The sequence below is a fragment of the Numida meleagris genome, unplaced genomic scaffold (genome assembly GCF_002078875.1).
Source record: "Numida meleagris isolate 19003 breed g44 Domestic line unplaced genomic scaffold, NumMel1.0 unplaced_Scaffold119, whole genome shotgun sequence".
Lineage (NCBI taxonomy): Eukaryota > Metazoa > Chordata > Aves > Galliformes > Numididae > Numida > Numida meleagris.
The window spans coordinates 1,324,808-1,332,653 of record NW_018362987.1 but is presented as its reverse complement, the minus strand read 5'-3'; the positions used below and the strand labels follow the sequence as shown (position 1 = coordinate 1,332,653).

The window sequence follows — 7,846 nt, the reverse complement described above, 5'->3', positions numbered from 1 at the left end:
CCTTTCCCCCTCCTCTCCTTTCCCCCTCCTCTCCTTTCCCCCTCCTCTCCTTTCCCCCTCCTCTCCTTTCCCCCTCCTCTCCTTTCCCCCTCCTTTCCTTTCCCCCTCCTTTCCTTTCTTTCTTTTTTTTCTTTTTTTTCTTTTTTTAATACGTACATGCTTTTGTTTCTGCATTGCCTGTTGGCTGACTTTTTGTTGGTGGTGACTCGCCAGTATTATTTGATGTGAGCTTGCAGGGCAGCAGAGGGCAGCATTACTCCTTGTCTGCTATGCTCCGAAAAGACATGAGAATTAAAAAACAGGGGAAAAAAGGAAGAATGTGAAGAATGCTGCGCCTGCCAGAGCTGCAGGCCATGTAAGGGTACAGAGCAGGGCCAAGTACCCACAGAGCAGAGTGAGGGAATGTGGTGCTATGTCATGCCCAAATCACGGGCTGAAGGCTGTTGTTGTACTGGTAGTCACAGCTTTTACGGCAAAAGAAATAAAAAGAGAAAGAGCAGCTTCTATAAAAAAGACATTTGTTTGTCTGTGAAGGAGATTTTTGAAACTGGTTGTGAGTTTTCATTCTTGTAGCAGAGCAGATGCACAAAATATGTTGACTGTGCCACACTGCGGGTTTTTGTGCTGCATACAGGTATTGACCCTAACATGAGAAATGTTCACTGCATGTCAGAAAGTTTGAAGATGAGTTTGTATACTGAGCTTTGCACGGACAGATTGCATATATTAAGGTTATTTGGATTAAGCCATGTAAGTAAAAGAACGGGTGATCAAGATTCAACAGAAATTCCTTCTTACAGTGAAGGAGGCTGTAAGAGATTGTGACCAAACCTAGAATTGCTTCCTAGGGCACAGAGAAGCAACCCTCAAATGCATGTTGCCTTTGCGGCCTCACTGTTTGCAAAGGATTTTTCCTCTCAGATTTGAGGGATCTCCCATGAGTCAACATCATGAAATTCATGTTGTTTTTCACCTGGACCAAAAATTAGGAGGCGGTGGAGAAGAGTTCCAGTAGTGAAGCTTCCCAGTGTGTTTCATGGTGGAGAGGAGCTGCAAAGGTAAAGCTTCCCAGCATGTTTCAACACCGGTGTTAGCTCTGTGCAAGACAGAGGGTCAGGATCAGACAGAACAAGATAGAGATGGAGTGAGAAGAGGGCTGGGAGTCCTGGGCTTTCCTAACCCTTTTTCCCGTGGTGTCATGGGGCTGAGCTGATCTGGAACAGGAGTTGCACACAAGAGAAGAGTTTTGCCCATCCCCTGATGTACCCAATGCAGCAAGGCAGTCAGTCAAAAAATGTTGGCAATATGTAGGAAATCAAGCGTTGTTGGCCTCTAATGCTCTGATGAGTAGAGCAATCAGTTTGAGCAAACTGACAGAGAGGATGCTGTGAGCAAAAACACTTTTCTACACTGTTAGAGAGCCCAACCTGATGATGTTTTCCCAAGCGTGAATAAGAAATAGCTGTAGAAGTCAGTGAAGCGCTGAAAAACCTTTGTGAAACCCAATGTGAGCCCCTGCTCACATCTGCCTGGATGATTCGCAGACATTTCCTTGGTATCCTAATGAGCTGTGTCCTCTGTGGGATACTGCCATTTATTTGGAGCCGTAAATTACCGCAGGCATCAACTTGGAGCACAAAGCCTTTTTAGAAATGTATTCTGCAAGAGAGGGTTTAGCATTGCTAAGAGTTGTGGACATAAACACTTCCAGATACTTGAATAACAGTCCGGTATTTTGATAAAATATGCCTCATTGCTCAGGATGTGTTGGTGTCAGAGGAAGACTTCAGAATAAATTCTGGGATGAATCCATTTCTAGAAAGGCAGACAACTTTGAGTGCAACTTACATTTATCTTTAAGAAACAGCAGTCTGTCCAGTCACATAATATACAGGTTTAAAATGTTTTTCCTGCTTATTGTTATAAACACCTGAAACATTCAAATGATAATTTATAATAAACAGGAATTAATTTGATTCTGTAAAGAGACAGTGCACTTGTTCACAATGCTTCCATCATAAAATAATAACGCACTGGCTATTTTCATACTGGTCACAGTGCAATCCATGTTTATTTCTAACCCAATTTTGAATATAAATGAATTGTTTTGAAGGCTGGATAGATCAGCACAATGTGCCGAGGCAATTATGGCAGGTGACCGGCACAATACTGGTGAGAGGAGATAAGAAGTGCTGCTGGGTCAGGAAGGGTGAGGAGAGGGAGCACCCAGGGCTGCCAGGGCTTTGCCACTGTTACAGCCAGGAAGCTAAGAAAGAGCATCAGACAGCCTCAAAATCATACTGTAGGAGTGAGCCACTATGGACTAAAATAATAATAGCCGGGGGGAAGCAAGTGTCACTGTTCACCTTTCTGAGTGCTCTGATTTTGACCTGTGATGAAAAAAATCAGTGAAAAGGTGATGGAGGGCTGAAGTGGTGGAGGATGTGGTAGGATGCTAAAAGCTGATGAGTCTAGCTGTTTTTGTGGGGTTTTATGAGTATATCAAACATTGCAGGCTGACTACAAGGCAAACATTGCTTTTGATCAACCCTAGTTTTTACCAGCATGCTGCTGAATACCAATGCAAAAATCACTGCCCCTAAACATACCATGAGAAGCTGTTACTGCTAGTCAGAGCCCTGCACAGCCTGTGCACAGAGGGATGAAGGTATGATCCCATACTGAAAAGGTTAGCAGGAGCAGGGGAGTGAATGCAGAAGGATGGGATCTGACCCCAGATGCCCTGCTGAGCGGGGGACATAATGCAAAGGTGTCACAGCGCATATAACGTATGCAGCTGGAGGGTTTCTGGCTAGGGAATAGCAATGATTGAATAGCCATGGGCTGTTTCAAAGCAGTGGCATCAGCTCCGATGCTCGGTTTCCACCTCCCTGCAAAGGCTGCAACTTCCTCAGCCTCACAGATGTGAGGTGAATCTGCTTTGCCAGCTGTCTGTCAGTGTTTTCTACAAACTTCGCCTCCTTTGTATCCTGCATATCAGGGCTCCGAGACTAGATCTTTTTCCCTACACTTAGTTTAATTGGTCCCTTGGATCATTTGCTGGTAGCTTAAGGCTGAAAGCAAGAAAACACCATTTCCAGGGCTCTCTGCCTAAATGCTGCTTTTGCTCTACACAGTTGGTACACTGGGTCTGGTGAGAAAAGCAGGGGCATAGTCAGTGTCTAATTGTAACAACTACAAAACAGCACCAAGTATTTACTTTGGTGGTTTTCAGAACAAGTTACTGTTTAACATGAGTTTAACACAAGACTTCTTAAGGAAGCTGAATCATTTTGAAGCTTAATCCAGCCCATGGGGAGACATGCCTAGGTCTGGCCTCACTGGGCATCCAGCCCTTCCTGGCAGGTGTGGAAAAACCTGCTGGAGATGTTCAGGGACTGGAATGACAGAGGTCCTCATTTGCCTGCAGATCTGATGCCTACTGTCTCAAGAGTGTATGAAAATGTGTTTGCTTCCTCCTGGAGAATGCTTAGTCCTACAGGCTTCATCTGAGAAGGTGCTACTGTCCTCTCTTACCCCACGGGGACCCATGAGTAGCACTGAAGGAAGGGGAGGGAGGCCCACTGCCACCACCATGGGCATTTGATGAGGCAAGCTGTTGAACATCCAGCTTTCTTTCCCATTGTGGATTAGAAACACACCTTTCAGCTAAAGCATGCCAGATGCCAGGTCTGTGGTTTCTGGAGACACATAGGCTGAGCAGGTGTGAACAGAGGACAGCTGAGAGAAGGAAACCAGAGGAACTTCTTGTGGCTGTTCCAATGGAAGAAGCTTTGTAAGGGTGTGTTGAATATTGGGAATAATTTATTGTGTCATGTAGACGTAAAGCTGTTTTTTTCTCCTATAAATGGTTCTCTGTCGTTTTGGCTCTGCAGCCCACCTAGCTGTGACACTGAAAAACAAGGATGGAAGAGTTATGCCCTATCTTTCCAGTACATCCTTTGCCCATGAAGAACAGGAGACTTGAATCTTAGGTCTGATTATGGCACACGCGTGTATGTGTGAAAAAGGAGGGAGGGCCAGAATTGACCCACTGTATTGCATGGGTCATTCCGTGTGGTTTTACACTTATCAGGGCTCATCAATTTGCCTTGCATGACACCAGCATTCATTTTTTGCATCATTAAGTAAGCCCCTATTGTGATATAAAAAGCTAAACATTTTACCAATTACAGTACAGCACATTATTATTCCTTCTTGTCTTTGCAGCATGACTTTTTTTGGTACCATTATTAGACCTTGGGGTATTTTTTTCTCATGCACTTTAGCTGCTCCAAACGATCTTTATACTGGGAAATTTCCTAGGGCAGGCTGGAGCGGTTGCACTCTCCTTACAAGAGCTTCTTCTCAGTGCTTCTTACTGATAATGGAAAAAATCTACATACTAAAGGAAAAAAAAACCTTCAGATAATCCATTTGAGGTGTTTCTTCCAGCACTTAGGACTCAATGGGGTTTAAGAGATAGCACTAGCTGCAAGAGTTCCCAGCCCTGCATCTCTTCATCCTTGTGGTGGGGAGGGACAAGTGAGTCCAGCACTCACTTTTAAAGGCTCCAGAGAGGACCAGAATGAGGAACGTCCAATGCCAGGAGAAAACAGGGCTTATTTTCTGAGAGAAATGGGGCTGAAGTACTTTCCAAATACTGCCAATTCCTGCTCCATAGACTTAGCAAGGCTGCTTTGATGCAGTAGGTCCAACTTCATCACCACCCTTTGGGGCTGAATTATTTCCCAGCCCTCCCCTTCAAATCTGCAGGGCACAACAACACTAGAAAGAGGTGCTGGAAGCAACTCCAGAATGGTCAACTGTCCTGGCAGTGTGGGAAGGTAAAAAGGAGGAGCTTGTTCACAGACAGAACACTATCCCTCTCCTCACTCTATGCTAAATATAAGGGAGACTATGACCTTGGCTGCCCAACACATGAGTTTTATGCATGTGTTTTGTATATGTGTGCTGCTGTCTTCTAGGTTGTCTTCTGTTTTTAGGCTTTGCTTCTTCACATCAGAAAGGTGCTGCACACAGGGAATGCATTCATCTCTTTCCCATGGGTCTTGCACCTTCCCAGATCTCCCCTAAGTCCTGGCCAATGTCATAAAACCCAAGTGGTTCCACTTTCTTCTGCAGGCTGAACTGCTCCCGTGGATCCTTATGAAAGGGAAAAGGAATGGTTTGGAGTAGATTAGGCAGGAAAAAACATATACTCTTCCAGAAGGAGGAAGATGTTTATGTATGTGCTCAGTGATATATCCCCAGCTTCTCCTTACCCGCTGCCCTGGCCACAATAGTAAGGTGAGTTTGCCTGCTAGCCATGCTGCATGCTGCTTGATCCTGACATAGTGAGCCCTGGGAGGTGCTTGCAGAGTTGGGAGCTTTTTTGCTTGGAAAATGGCAGCTGAGTAGGTACATTTGGTGGCAGATGATCCTTGAAAGTGAAAGCTATTAAAACTCAGGAGTTGTGCAGGAGGGAATTACTGTGAGCACATCAGAGCCATTCTAGGGAGAGGCAGGGATGGTGAGGCTGTGTTTTGTGGGCTGCCTGTGATTCCCATCAGTGAGCCATGTTGTAGTCTTTTGGAACAGGTAGACTGCAGATGCTCTATTTTTTTGTTTATTTGGGCCAGGCAAGGCACAACATTGCAGTGGCTGGGTAGAAATATACTTTGGGATGATGGTGGCTCCCTTAACTGCACGCAGCCTCACCCCATTCTCCTGCAGCTGAGCCAGTGGGTGCATTCCTGCCATTCTTCTTGCAAAGCCATTTCTTTCCATTCAGGGGCTTGGGAAGACAAAGCAGCTGCTTGGAGAGCCTGAGATTTTTTGATGGGAACATGGAGATGGGAGCACTGGGACAGGAAGTATTATTTTTATTGGAGTGGGGTGGTAGCACCTACCTGAGAGGTTCTTTGCCAAAACCAGGAAACCTGCTGCTGCCTTTGGGTGGCAGAGCTCAGCTGGCAGCTTGAGAAGGTCTTTGGGATGCTTCAGCCTCATCTGGCACCCAGGGAAGACCAGCAACAGGTTTACTTGTTATAGCCACAGATCTAAAATTGAGCCATACAGTCTCTCTTGTAGGTCTTATGCAAACTTGCCTTCCACCTGTAAATAAAGATCCCCTTTAAGTATACTTAGATAAATTCATTGCCAGTTTTATTTCTCATAATTTCTCATGTTTTTCTCTGCATACTTTCTTATCTCTGTAATGCTATCACAGTTGCAGGCTGTGCACCTCCAATAAGAACTGAGCAATGTGGCTTTGCTGCTTGTCATTGAGAAATTATGCATGAGTCTCCCCTAGGGCTGTTGTTCTCTGGGAGCCTGGTGGGCTTCAGCTAACTGTATCACATCTTCCTGGTCCATGGGGCCACATTGCTTCTGGGGGGAGGGAAACAGTAAGACTGTCAGCACATTGGCTCAATGCAATTACATTTTTTTTGTCATTGACTTCTAATCTGTAGGCAGCACACTTGCATCAATTTAAGCAGTCATATTTAAAATGGAAATGTTCAGAAGATATTTGGTACTTTTGTTCCCAGTGAGTTACAGAAGGTTGCAGTGGAGGGGCTGTACAAAAAGCACTGCCTGAACTTAAAGTGTGGTGGCAACCCATGAGAAAAGCCAGGGAGCTTTGCTTTTGTGCCTAGCACGAGTGTCAAGAAGACACATTTTACATAACCTTTTTAAAAATTATTTTTGTATATGCATCTTGCAAAATGTAGGAGGTTCCAAGTATATTGGCGAACCCACAGAACCTCACTCCAGGTTTCTGAGCAGAGCCCAGGCCCTTTGAAACAGCAATGCTGAAATGCAGGGAGCAGTTGTCATTCCTTGTCCGTTCTTGTTTGATTTTTTAATTTTATAAAGACTAACTTCAGGGTGAAAGCTGGAACTTTGGATACGGCAAGTGCTGCTATGTGACACTGACAAAAGCAAAACAACCCCATAAACACCGTCTGGATCTCTCTTGCTGCCTGCTCATGCCCAACAGGGAGGTCTGGGCATTGCCAACTGCCACGTAGGTACCACAAACTGCAGAACCCATCCATGGCTGCATCATTCCTCTCTCCTCCTCACACTAATCTCCTGGGAAGGAAACTGCGGCCCAGTCGTGCTGCTGCAGGCAGGGCCCAGGCTCCATCCAGCTGGGCTGCAGGGATTTTATCTGATTCCTCCCAGTGGTGCAGCTTTAGCAGAAAACCCCGGCGCGATTTGCCCAGGGCCCCCTCTTTGTGGCCTGGGGGCCAGGAGCTGTGCTGTCATGGTGTCCAGCCCCATCCTCTCCATGCATGGAGACAAATGGAGCCATTTGGTGCCAGCATGGTTCCTCGATTTGTTATTTTTGTGTCACAGCCCCATAAACGGCATGGCATGGGCATAGCCCTGGAGTGCAGCGATGCCTCACTGCTGAGTAAACCCTGGTGGGTTTGGGATGGCAGAAACTGGCTTTTGTGGAAGTAGTGGGGCTACATGGAACCTACTGCCCTGACTTTAACTTATTTTAGTGCTTGGAGCCCCACATGCCCTGCCGACAGGCTGTTCCAGCACAACCGCTTAACTGGTATCCCCACTGAAGCAGCCTGGCTTTTGCTGAGCCTGAGCGGGAGCCGTGCCACCGAGAGCAGAAAGCTCCAATTCATTTATTAGAAAAGTACGGCGGCAGGAGCGTGAGGGAGCAGGGCCGCGAGGGGAGGGCTCAGCGGGAGGCGAACGCTCGGTTAGAGGTGAGCGCCCGCCGCGAGGTGGGGACCCGCCCAGCCGCTGCCGCCCCGGGGCCGGGCTCTCCGGGCGGCCTCCCCCCGCCAGCGGAGGCCGGGGAGGGGGGACCCGG

General features: G+C 46.7%; 1 protein-coding gene across 2 annotated transcripts in view; it reads left to right on the top strand.

Annotated features, from left to right (window-relative positions):
* PRKG1 (protein kinase, cGMP-dependent, type I) overlaps nt 1-7,846 on the top strand; it is a 429,334-nt gene that overhangs the window by 18,037 nt on the left and 403,451 nt on the right. The window contains exon 1 of one of the 2 annotated variants that reach the window (XM_021381839.1): nt 6,816-7,739. The exons of the other annotated variant lie outside the window; for it this stretch is intronic. The gene's annotated coding sequence lies outside the window, so the exon portion shown is untranslated. Of the gene's footprint in view, nt 1-6,815; nt 7,740-7,846 lie in introns of those variants that run through there. 2 annotated transcript variants of the gene reach the window in all.